Raw genomic sequence first — 13753 nt, forward strand, 5'->3', positions numbered from 1 at the left:
GTTGTAGGGGGCAGAGGCGTCACGGAGGACGGTCGTGCGATCGGCTACGTATTCCCTCACCATCCTTTTACAGTGCTCCCGCCGACTCAGCCGTGACTGGGGAGCAGTGACACAGTCTTGCTGGGGAGCCATAAAGCTGTCAAGGGCCTTAAAGAGTGTTGCACTGCCTGTGCTGAACATGCTGCTCGATCTCCGCACCTCCCCTGCTACCTGGCCCTCGGTACTGCGCCTTCTGCCACTAGCGCTGTCGGATGGCAATTTTACCATCAGCTTGTCCGCCAGGGTCCTGTGGTATAGCTACACTCTCGAACCCCTTTCCTCTTCGGGAATGAGAGTGGAAAGGTTCTCCTTATACCGTGGGTCGAGCAGTGTGTACACCAAGTAATCCGTAGTGGCCAGAATGCGTGCAACACGAGGGTCACGAGAAAGGCATCCTAACATGAAGTCAGCCATATGTGCCAGGGTACCTGTACGCAACACATGGCTGTCTTCACTAGGAAGATCACTTTCAGGATCCTCCTCCTCCTCCTCCGCCTCCTCCTCCTCAGGCCATACACGCTGAAAGGATGACAGGCAAGCAGCATGGGTACCGTCAGCAGTGGGCCAAGCTGTCTCTTCCCCCTCCTCCTCATCCTCCTCATGCTCCTCTTCCTCCTCCTCAACGCACTGAGATATAGACAGGAGAGTGCTCTGACTATCCAGCGACATACTGTCTTCCCCCGCCTCCGTTTCCGAGCGCAAAGCATTTGCCTTTATGCTTTGCAGGGAACTTCTCAAGAGGCATAGCAGAGGAATGGTGACGCTAATGATTGCAGCATCGCCGCTCACCACCTGGGTAGACTCCTCAAACTTTCCAAGGACCTGGCAGATGTCTGCCAACCAGGCCCACTCTTCTGAAATTTATTGAGGAGGCTGACTCCCACTGCGCCGCCCATGTTGGAGTTGGTATTCCACTATAGCTCTACGCTGCTCATAGAGCCTGGCCAACATGTGGAGCGTAGAGTTCCACCGTGTGGGCACGTCGCACAGCAGTCGGTGCACTGGCAGATTAAACCGATGTTGCAGTGTCCGCAGGGTGGCAGCGTCCGCGTGGGACTTGCGGAAATGTGCGCAGAGCCGGCGCACCTTTACGAGCAGGTCTGACAAGCGTGGGTAGCTTTTCAGAAAGCGCTGAACCACCAAATTAAAGACGTGGGCCAGGCATGGCATGTGCGTGAGGCTGCCGAGCTGCAGAGCCGCTACCAGGTTACGGCCGTTGTCACACACGACCATGCCCGGTTGGAGGCTCAGCGGCGCAAGCCAACGGTCGGTCTGCTCTGTTAGACCCCGCAGCAGTTCGTGGGCCGTGTGCCTCTTCTCTCCTAAGCTGAGTAGTTTCAGCACGGCCTGCTGACGCTTGCCCACTGCTGTGCTACCACGCCGCGTGACACCGACTGCTGGCGACGTCCTGCTGCTGCTGACACATCTAGATTGCGAGACAGAGGTTGAGGAGGAGGAGGAGGAGGGTGGTTTAGTGGAGGAAGCATACACCACCGAACATACCACCACCGAGCTGGGGCCCGCAATTCTGGGGGTGGGTAGGACGTGAGCGGTCCCAGGCTCTGACTCTGTCCCAGCCTCCACTAAATTCACCCAATGTGCCGTCAGGGAGATGTAGTGGCCCTGCCCGCCTGTGCTTGTCCACGTGTCCGTTGTTAAGTGGACCTTGCCACTAACCGCATTGGTGAGGGCGCGTACAATGTTGCGGGAGACGTGGTCGTGCAGGGCTGGGACGGCACATCTGGAAAAGTAGTGGCGACTGGGAACTGAGTAGCGCGGGGCCGCCGCCGCCATCATACTTTTGAAGGACTCCGTTTCCACAACCCTATACGGCAGCATCTCAAGGCTGATAAATTTGGCTATGTGGACGGTTAACGCTTGAGCGTGCGGGTGCGTGGCGGCGTACTTGCGCTTGCGCTCGAACACTTGCGCTAGCGACGGCTGGACGGTGCGGTGCGAGACATTGGTGGATGGGGCCGAGGACAGCGGAGGTGAGGGTGTGGGTGCAGGCCAGGAGACGGTAGTGCCTGTGTCCTGAGAGGGGGATTGGATCTCAGTGGCACGTTGGGGCACAGGGGGAGAGGCAGCGGTGCAAACCGGAGGCGGTGAACGGCCTTCGTCCCACCTTGTGGGGTGCTTGGCCATCATATGTCTGCGCATGCTGGTGGTGGTGAGGCTGTTGGTGGTGGCTCCCCGGCTGATCTTGGCACGAAAAAGGTTGCACACCACTGTTCGTCGGTCGTCAGGCGTCTCTGTGAAAAACTGCCAGACCTTAGAGCACCTCGGCCTCTGCAGGGTGGCATGGCGCGAGGGTGCGCTTTGGGAAACAGTTGGTGGATTATTCGGTCTGGCCCTGCCTCTACCCCTGGACACCGCACTGCCTCTTGCAACCTGCCCTGCTGCTGCCCTTGCCTCCCCCTCTGAAGACCTGTCCTGAGTAGGCGTTGCACATTAGGTGGGGTCAGTCACCTCATCGTCCTGCTGCTCTTCCTCCAAATCCTCTGTGCGCTCCTCCCTCGGACTTACTGCCCTTACTACTACCTAACTGCAAGACAACTGTGTCTCATCGTCATCGTCCTCCTCACCCACTGAAAGGTCTTGAGACAGTTGCCGGAAGTCCCCAGCCTCATCCCCCGGACCCCGGGAACTTTCCAATGGTTGGGCATCAGTGACGATAAACTCCTCTGGTGGGAGAGGAACCACTGCTGCCCAATCTGAGCAGGGGCCCGAGAACAGTTCCTGGGAGTCTTCCCGCTCCTGAGCATGTGTCATTGTAGTGGAGTGAGGAGGCTGGGAGGAAGGAGGAGGAGCAGCAGCCAGAGGATTCGGATTTGCAGCACTGGACGGCGCAGAACTGTGGGTGGACGATAGGTTGCTCGAAGCACTTTCTGCCATCCACGACAGGACCTGCTCACACTGCTCATTTTCTAATAAAGGTCTCCCTCGTGGACCCATTAATTGGGCGATGAATGTGGGGACACCAGAAACGTGCCTCTCTCCTAATCGCGCAGCAGTCGGCTGCGACACACCTGGATCAGGAGCTCGGCCTGTGCCCACACCCTCACTTGGGCCTACGCGTCCTCGGCCGCGTCCACGTCCTCTAGGCCTACCCCTACCCCTCAGCATGCTGTATTACCAGTGATTTCCCAGGCAGGAAATAAATTGGCGCAAGCCTGCGGGCCAAATAGAATTTTTGCCCTTTTTTTTAAAGGAAAGGCCCACTGACTATATTCAATCAATAACAAATGTGTTCTGTGGCCCTGCTGTGTGTCACAGAACTGCAGTGTTATATTAACTGCAGCAGAGCGGTGATTTCCCAGGCAGGAACTAAATTGGCGCAAGCCTGCTGTTAAACTTAGCTGGCTGCGTATGATTTTTTTTTCGTTCTCCACCCACCACACACGTACCCAGAACGCTGAGGACTGTCAGAGGCAGGCCAAATAGAATTTTTCCCTTTTTTTTTTTTTAAAGGGAAGGCCCACTGACTATATTCAATCAATAACAAATGTGTTCTGTGGCCCTGCTGTGTGTCACAGAACTGCAGTGTTATATTAACTGCAGCAGAGCGGTGATTTCCCAGGCAGGAAATAAATTGGCGCAAGCCTGCTGTTAAACTTAGCTGGCTGCGTATGATTTTTTTACGTTCTCCACCCACTACACACGTACCCAGAACGCTGAGGACTGTCAGAGGCAGGCCAAATAGAATTTTTCCCTTTTTTTTTTTAAAGGGAAGGCCCACTGACTATATTCAATCAATAATATATGTCTTCTGGCCCTGCCTACACAATTCTGTCCCTGTAGTATTACTGCAGGGCGCAATGCTCTGCACAGCCGATTTTGAAAAAAAAAAAAAAGTGCAACACTGCTAACAGCAGCCTGCACAGTACTGCACACGGTTAAATGTGGCCCTAAGAAGGACCGTTGGGGTTCTTGAAGCCCACACTCACTCCTAACACTCTCCCTGCCTAACCACCACTTCTGTCCCTGGACTATTACTGCAGGGCGCAATGCTCTGCACGGCCGATTTTGCAAAAAAAAAAAAAATGTGCAACACTGCTAACAGCAGCCTCCACAGTACTGCACACGGATAGATGTGGCCCTAAGAAGGACCGTTGGGGTTCTTGAAGCCTACACTCACTCCTAACACTCTCCCTACAGCAGCTCCAACACAATAGCACTTTCCCTCAGCTAACTCACAACGCATCTGAGGCGAGCCGCGGGAGGGGCTGATTTTTATACTCGGGTGACATCTGATCTCCCCAGCCACTCACAGCAGGGGGGTGGTATAGGGCTGGAACGTCACAGGGGGAAGTTGTAATGCCTTCCCTGTCTTTCAATTGGCCAGAAAAGCGCACTAACGTCTCAGAGATGAAAGTGAAAGTAACCCGAACATCGCGTGGTACTCGTTAAGAGTAACGAGCATCCCGAACACCCTAATATTCGCCCGAGCATCAAGCTCGGATGAGTACGTTCGCTCATCTCTAGTTGTGAGGCCTCAAAGGTAGTTTAAGATGAAAACCCTGCAACGAAACTGTCAGAGGGGTAGAAAGAAGAGGCGAGTACATATGTATGTATATGGGCCCACCTGTCGCATACCACTTAACTCTTTATAACAAATATCAAATACAATTTAAGAACAAAAGGAAAGGAGGTAAAAGAAAGAGAGAGAGAAAGATGTAGCAAAGGAGAGAAAGGAAAATAATGAATTGAAACTTAGACAAGAAAGAGAGAAGAGGAAAAAAGGAGAAGGTGGGAGGTAGGTATTGGTACTTACTGCCCCATATCCCACACATATTAAATTAAATTAAAATAGGACATTGGCCACCAGTGTCGTTGGAGTGCGCTCTGTCATCTCCTATGTTGAAACATCAGCGAGCCATTTAGAGAACACCGCGGAGCTCCTATAATCTATCCACACTGTCCAAGTGTTGGAAAAGTTGTCGATTCCCTGGTCCATCACCAAGTCAGATCTCCTTATCTCGTCCATGTACCTGATAAAATCTAGAGCCTCTGCCCACATGGCGCTCGTTAACGCTCCCCTCTGTTTCCAGTGAAGGGGGATAATGTAACGCATAGCCATAATACAATATCTCAGGAGTCCCTTCTTGACTTGAGAGATAGGACCTGGGAACATGGACAGGAGAGCAATCTCAGGAGTGACGATCAGGGAGGACCTACACACTGCGTATAGCCTAGCAACGTCGCCCCAATTAACGAGCAGCTCCACCAGATATTATACATAGTTCCCACCTCTGAGCAGCACCTCCAACACTCATTTGAGGTCAAGGGGAATATTCTTTGGAGTTTTTCCGGAGTCCTGTACCACTGCGTCACAATTTTGTAATTTAGTTCCTGTGCTTTGATCGAGATGGACATCTTGTGTGAGAGGATGTAGGACTTGTTCCAAAGCTCTCTGGTGATACATCTCCCGAGCGTCTCCTCCCACCCCGCCTCCCATCTCAAGTGATCTCCTCTCAGTATCAATCAACAACTCGTACAGCAGAGAGACCAGGGATGCTTCCAGTAAAAGTTCTGACAGTTGCCCGCCAAGCTTCTTGTAGAACCTTGGCGTGAACCCTTCCGGCCCAGGGATTTTCCCTATTTTCAAGTCTTTCAGAACTTGGGATAGCTCTGAGGAAATTATATCTTCTTCGACGGTTGCTGCCTCTTCCGCCGGGACAATTTTGACGATGTTTTGTCGTAAATATTGTGTAATATTATCTTTTAATTTGGCCTCGTTGGACGCCGCTGGGCAAGAATGTTATACAATCTAGTAGAGTATGTTCTAAATGCCTCCAGAATTCCTTCTGAGGCATGGGCGACTGTCCCATTGGGTGAGTTGATAGAAAATATGTTTGCCTGGGAAATCCGAGGGTGTAAGGCTCTCGCCAACCATCTCCCACTTTTGTTGCCGAACTCATAACATCCTGCCCGAAATCTGTCTCTTATATGTAAGGTATTTTGATCGAGTATAGAGAGTATCTCGTGTCTAATATTAGTAATTTCTATTAGTAGGGCGTCTGACCTCTTTTTCTTATTGGCTGCCTCTCGTGTCCCTAAGGAACACAGGAGTTGATTGAGTTTAAATGACAATTCTTTCTTGAGTCTTGAGCCATGAGCTATGAATATCCCTCTTAGGACGCATTTAAGTTCTTCCCATTTAATTGGCGCAGGGGTAGTATCAGACCTATGAGCTTCTAGGAAGACTCTGAAAGTTTCAGACAGATCAGCCATGCAAGTTGGGTCCCTAAGTAGGTTATCATTTAACTTCCCTATTTGACTTCTTTTTGACAAGAAATCAGTTGCGTATCTACTGCTGATTTCATACTATGTGGCGCTCCCCCTCACCTCCTCCTTGGCTTCTGGTTCCCAGCGGCCTGGTCAGGTGAGGCCACTACAGGCCACTGGGAATCAGAAGCCAGGGAAGGCTGACAGCGCGAAGCCTGCGGAGGAAGTGAGGGGGAGCGCCACATAGTATGAAATTCAGTGAGAATCTGCACCAATGGTACTCTATGGCTCCAGCTAGGAAGTAGAACACAGCGCGTTCCTCCCTATCAATTTTAAAATGGCCCTGTCATTTTTATAATGACGGAGGTAAAATCATACGTCGTGATAAGCCCTACCCCCTGAGATGTTGGCACTTTGCTATAAATAAGTAGATTTTGGGTGGCAGTTTTGGGCACTTGGTCTCTAAAAGGTTCACCATCACTGCCCGAGAGTGTTTCTAGTCTTGGTGGGAGCCTTTTACCATCAGCTATAAATCAATTCCTACATGTAGCGATCCTGGGGCAGGATGATAATGCCTATCACCCAGTCAATGGTGGACCACCATACATACTTTACTTAGGCTAAGAGTAAAGCCACCACCTGTAATACAATGGTTAAGTACATTTAAAGTCATATATTCATATAGCAATGACTTATAGTCATATTGAGAATACAAAAGCATAAGTGCATTGTATAAAACATTACAAAAACATTTTGAATTCGGTGGAAATAGAATTTCACTCCAGGAAACTACAGTTCTAGATCCCACAAATATCATTTTACATTATATATGCAAAAGGAACAGTCATATCAATGTACCCTAAAAGTAACCTTTAGACTCTGTTCTCTTCTGTTTTGCGGTTTCTATTTATGTAGGAAGCCCATAATGCTCCAATGGTGGGTGAAGAAAAAAGTAAAAAAGGGTCCAGCGCTCCCAGGAAAACCCTCTGTTCCAAATTAATCCACAAATTCTTATCATCAAAGTACAAAGGATTCTTTATTAAAACATGTCCGACGCGTTTCGTCACACAACTGCGACTTTTCCCACTTGAGAAAGTCGCAGTTGTGTGACGAAACGCGTCGGACATGCTTTAATAAAGAATCCTTTGTACTTTGATAAGAAATCCTGGATTAATTTGGAACAGAGGGTTTTCCTGGGAGCGCTGGACCCTTTTTTACTTTTTTCTTCACCCACTACTGCACGCTCGCATCCCTGTCCAGGGTTGTGACCGGCCACGGCTTGCCCCCCTCCCCCTTTCCTGTTGAGGAGAGAGGAGTTATAGGAAACCAGGACAAGGTCTTTCAACAAGTTTGGATACAACGCCTACCAGGACGTGGAGGTGCTAGGTGGGGGACTCACCTGTGGGGCTCCCCCACCTACACCGGGTAAGTCCCACTCTGCATATTTTTGCACTTTTACAAGTATAAAGTACTTGGTAATTCATCATAGTGGTTAGAGCGCCGTCCATCACCAGTTTTTTCATAATGCTCCAATGGATCCATCAAATGATGGATGCCAACAACACCTGAATGAAGTCTTTGATGTGATTATGAAAATAATATTTGTTTCATCTGAAGTAAAACCATGGGCAGCAAAATACATTTAAAAGGGGATTTCAATTGGAAAGATTTAACCTCTATTGAAAGTATGAGGTACAAAGTAAAACTCCTCAATGTAAAGCAATCAAATCTTTTTAGTTTCTCACATAACCACTCATCACTTAGTGGCACAAAAATATGATGTCTATAGCTCACTGCATGGGGTTACAACCTGTAGTCCAGTTAGCTGGTCAAACATGCTCGGTTCTACATTCATTTTCACATTCCAGAGGGATTTATGATCATATAAATTAAATCTCAGAAGCATTATTATTAGTGTTACAATGTATTCTAACCATCATTTTTAAATCTCTGTCTTCTTAAGCCATAGTGTATAACATCACAATATCAAATACTGAAGTATTTGGATAGTGACCAGAGATGAGCGAACGTACTCGGTAAGGGCGAGTAAGTACCTTTCGGTAAGTACTCGAAAATCGCGGTGCTCGATTGCGAAATCGCCCTTACCAAGTACGTTCGCTCATCTCTAATAGTGACACAATATTCACAATTTCGCCTCTGTACGCCACTGCAATGGATTAAAAAACAAAGCCACCAACATGTTATTGAAATGCAGACTTTCAGCTTTAATTCAAGAAGTTTAAGTAAAAATTGCATCAACCATTTAGGAATTATAGTATTTTATATAGTCCCTCCACTTTCAGAAGCATGAGCAAGAAGCACTTTTATGGTACAGTGTAGCATATTCTTTCGAGGAACAGGCGAAGATAGGAGATAAAAAGAGATAACAGGGTTAAGATGCTGAATTTGCATTCGTTAGCTGTTAATGAGAACTCTCAATAACAATGAGGTAGAATCCAATTTAGTCCATTTTGGGGGAAAAATTCCTTCCCAACTCCATAGTGGCAATCAGAATAATTCCTGGATCAACATTTGAGAAGATACTACCTGAGGGCTCAGTCACACGGGCGTTTGTACGCGCGTCTGACAGTTGCGTTTGTGATCCACATCTATATAGACCCAATGCTTTTCAATGGAAGCGGTCACATGTGCGAATTTTACATGCGCACAAACGCATGCGGCGAAAATTATAGGTCACAACATTTCGCATAATGCATGTAACTGCATTCTGTGGCAAATCAGTGTTCTGTGTATGTCAAACCCCTGGATGCTGTCGGATGCAGGGGTTTCACCTTGCGCCCGGTGGGGCCTGCGGCAGCAGCGCCCACCCCATTGAGAACTTGTACTGAAGATCGTGATCCTCTGCCAAAGCTGTCTCAGCTGTGGCAGAGGAGAACGATGTTCTCCCATTGAATCATCATGAAGCAATGGGCTGCCAGCAAGTGCTGTAGTAATTTTCGGTGAAGGGCTTCAAATATAAGGGCTTCAAAACCATCTTAAAAAAGTGAAAAAAATAAAACAAAATCTATACTCACCTCTCTGCAGCTGCCAGGGCTCAGCCGCGTGCAGCCAGCTCTTCTCCTGAACTGTTCTCTGTAGTATTCAGCAGGCGAGAGCTGCCTCTGATTGGTCTCTGCACTTTATTGCTGGCTTCATTGAATTCAATGTGAGAATATCGCGCTGCTCTGTGACAGCGCTCTTTTTGAGCATCAAAACGCCCGTGTGACCGAGCCCTTTTCTGTGGATAAACTCTGCTAGCAGCGTATTTTTGCCGTTCCACGCGCTTAGGGCACGCATTTTTTTTTTAACGCATCAGTTATGTGCACAAAAAATCGTGCGACAAAAAGCCCATGTGACTGAGCCCTGACTCCAAGACCCGGATCACCAACGTTGCTGTTTAATTTAATGTCCATATCCTGTAATATCGTAGTGCTCTAAAAAGATGTCTAGCCCCCTCTCAAAATCTTCTATCAATTTTGCCATCACTATATTTCCTCAGGTAGAGAGTTCCACGGTCTCACTGCTCTTACAGTAAAGAACCCCTTTCTGTGTTAGTGATGGGGATCATGGGAGAGATCATTGTATTGTCCCCTAATGTATTCATATATAGTTATTTGGTTGCCCTTTAACCGTCTTTTTTCTAGGGTGAATAATCCCAGTTTTGATAGCCTCTCTAGGTATTCCAGTCCTCTCATTCCTTTTATTAATTAAGTTGCTCTTCTTCGAACCCCCTTAAACCCTGCAATGTTTTTCCTGAGTACCGATGTCCACAACTGTACACAGTATTCAGTATGAGGCCTGACAAGTGCCTTATATAGTGGAAGAATAATGTTCTCGTCCCTCGCCCGTATACTTCTTTTAATGCACCCTAAGCCTGGGTTCACGCAGGGCGGATTTGCTGTGGTTTTGTCGCGGTTTGCCGTTGCATATCTGCACTGCGGCAAAACCACTGCGTTTGCAGTGCAATGCAGTTGAAATGTGTTTGGGAAAAAGCTGTTCTCACAGGACGGATTTTTCCCGCACAGCCGCAGTGCGGAAAAGCAACTGCAGCGCAGTTTTTCAAGACACAGCATGTCCATTCTTTTGTCTTTTCCGTACTGCTTTTTTGTCGATAGACCTCTATGGACGCAGCAAAATACGCAACAAAATACGCTGCAAGAGTAAAAAAGCGCTGCGGAAAAAACCGTTTGCGTATTTTCCCGCAAGAAAATCCACAAGACAAAAATAATCTTCGAAGCGGTTTTGCCGCAGAAGCAGTTCTTCTGCGGCAAAACCGTAACGGAAAAAAACGCAGCTAAACCGCAACAATTCTGCCCTGTGTGAACCCAGCCTAAGGCTTTATTTGCCTTTGCAGTAACTGACTGGCATTGATTGCTCCAGTTAAGTCGACAGTCAACTAGTACCCCCAGGTCTTTTTTCATATCACGTTTCCCTAGCAGTACCCCATTTAGTGTATATTGGTGACATCTGTTCCTCCTGCCCATGTGCATAACCTTGCATTTATCAACATTGAACTTCATTTGCCATTTTCCTACGCAAGCCCCAGCTTATCCAGGTCCATTGTACTCCGTTGTATTAATTAAATTATATTATTATTGTGTGCAAATATTGATATTTTACTGTGCAGTCCCTCTATGAGGTCATTGATAAATATATTGAACAGAATGCGGCCTAATACTGAACCCAGTGGCACTCTGCTAGCAATGGTGGCCCAATCAGAGTACGAAACAATTTATTTTCACCCTCTGCTTTCTATCTCTGAGCCAGTTATTTACCCGACTACTCATGTTTTCACCCAGACCGAGCTATTTCATTTTATATATCAAACTATTATGCGGCACGGTGTCAAAAGCTTTAGAAAAATCCACATATATGAGATCAATAGATGCTTCCACCTCCAGCTTAGAACTTATTTTGTTGGAGAAGCTGATCAAGTTGGTTTGACATGGTCGACCCCTCATTAACCTATGCTGATGGACAGTTATGCAGTTGTTTTCCTTGAGGTATTCCAGGATGGCGTCTCTGAGAAACCCCTCGAATATTTTTCTAATTATTGAAGTGAGACTGAAGGGAGTCATTTTATTCCCCTGCATCTCGTGTGCCTTTTTTTTTTTTTTGTAAATACACTTGAGAAAAAAATATTTAATAGATGTACCTTCCCTGCATCATCTTCCAAGGTTTCTCTTGCATTATTTGTTAAAGAACCAGTGCTTTCAGTGAAAATTACCATTTATGTAACTGAAAAATAGTTTAGGGTTATTTTTGCTCTTTTGTCAGTCTCCCTGGCTCCTCCTTGGCAGTTTTTATCTTATCCTTACATATTTTGTTTTTTTCCTTATATTTTTTTACTGCCCAGATGTTTTAGTACTTTAAATGCTTTCTTTTTTTTACTTATTGCCACCCTTACTGACTTGCTGAGCCACATTGGTTTAGTTCAATTTGCATTTCTATTGTTTTTGAAGGGTATGAACTGTTCACATGAGGTATTTAGGATGTTTTTAAACTTCTCCCAATCACTGTTATTTTTGAGGACATTGTCTCATCAAATTTTGCCTTACTAAAGTTCAGTTTTTTTTGTCGCTCCCTGGTAAGGCTTCCTATTGAATAACAGCTGGAAATTAATTATATTGTGGTCACTACTTCCCAAGTGCCCCTCAACCTGCACCCCCTTGATTCTGTCCGGTCTGTTGGGTAATAATAAGTCCAGAATTGTCCTCCCTTTATTTGGCTCCCATACAAATTGGGTAAGGTAGTTATCTTTAATTGTTCTCAAGAATTTATCGCCCTTGTGATATTCGCAGGTTTTATCTTCCAATATTATATCTGGACTATTAAAATCCCCGATAATAATTACTTTATTTTGGTTTGACACTTATTCTATTTGTCTTAGTAATAAGTTTTCATTTTTTTCTGTTCTTTTTGGTGGCCTATAGAAAACCCTATCAAGATTTTATTAGTCTTTCCTCCCTGTATTTCCACCCATAGAGACTCCACATGTTCATTTCCCACACGTGTTCTTCTCTTGGCCTTGGTATTAGGTAGGATTTAACATACAGTCCTTTCTGGATCCTATGGTCTCTTCTGAAGAGATTATAACCCTGCAAGTTTAACGCCCAATCGCATTTATAATCAAGTCATATATCTGTTAGTCCTGCTATATTGTAGTTTTCTTCAGACATTCTGGTTTCAAGCTCACTCACTTTACTGACCAGACTTCTTGCATTTGTTACCATACCGTTTATATAGTTGCGGTTGTTATTTGTATTCATTATGCTACTTATGGTCCTATTACTCGCTTGGCCCCCATTTCCATTGCTTAATCCTAGAACTCTGTCTACACTGTCTTCCCACCTATATCTCTTGTGGTCCTCCCCCCAGTTCCTAGTTTAAATATTCCTACAACCTTCTAGCCATTCCCCCCCCCCCCCCAGGACAGCTTCACACTCCCCATTGAGATGCAGCCCATCTCTACGGTAGAGCTTGCAGCCGACAGCAAACTCGGCCCAGTTCTCCAGGAACCCAAACCCGTCCTTCCTACACCACCTCCGGAGCCACTTATTCACTTCCCTAATGTCCCTCTCAAAGAGATAACACATGCACCCAGCTTTCCAGTCCCTAGCAAATCCAGACAGACTCTTCCCCATTGATAGATGGCTAAAAATTGAGTCTCCTAGCATACAAAGGTGTTAAGGTGCTCTCTCTGCTCTCCTGGTTCTAATTCATGACCATAACACTCAGCTTTCCTGTATTTTCTACTCCCAACCTCAGCTTGTTAATTGACTATGCTTACTCTCTCTACTGCCTGCCCTGAACCTTGGGCTGTCTAACTGTTATGAAACTATTCCACTTTTTCTTACCTCGGCTGTGTTCTATGAGCACATCTCTACTTACACACACTAGTACTGTATTACTGTAACTTTTACTATTTTCATTAGCAGCCTCATGACTGTGACTCTCTGGCACAATGAACTGTCTCCTGCAGTGAAAACCAGAATCTGATTGGTGGGGTTAAAGGGTAAAAATCTGGGAACCCCAGGTACAACCTCCAGATCAAGTCTTAAGACAAATTGGTTCTGTGGCACAGCAGATTTACATCCACTCAATTTCTCCTTAAAGCTTGCCCAGCTTTATGGGCGACTTTTCAGAATAAGCTGCTGTGTGTTCATGAGCTATAGCACAATATCTGACCTTTTAATGAGTTGTATTTATCAGCAATTTTCCCCACTGCAGGCTGTATCTCTAATTTTCAGTTTTCTTTGAGCTTGAAGGAAAATACTGCTGCTACAGTATTTCTATATGGACTGCACATGGAGAAAACAGATGCTGTGCCCTAACTCTCTATAGCACACACAGAGAAATAACATCATTATGAAGGAATATTGTACAGCAGGACTGAGCAGTGTAGATGTGATTCCAGTAAAAGTGAGACAGTAAATTACTCACCAATATCTCTAGCAGCCACATCTTTGTGACTCTCTACTTCTGT

At 46.4% G+C, this 13753-nt stretch overlaps 1 protein-coding gene across 2 annotated transcripts in view; it reads left to right on the top strand.

Moving 5' to 3' along the window:
* LOC136632178 (amine sulfotransferase-like) overlaps nt 1-13753 on the top strand; it is a 126310-nt gene that overhangs the window by 16047 nt on the left and 96510 nt on the right. The window lies entirely within an intron of this gene.

Source organism: Eleutherodactylus coqui, chromosome 1 (assembly GCF_035609145.1).
Source record: "Eleutherodactylus coqui strain aEleCoq1 chromosome 1, aEleCoq1.hap1, whole genome shotgun sequence".
In the NCBI taxonomy this organism is placed as follows: domain Eukaryota; kingdom Metazoa; phylum Chordata; class Amphibia; order Anura; family Eleutherodactylidae; genus Eleutherodactylus; species Eleutherodactylus coqui.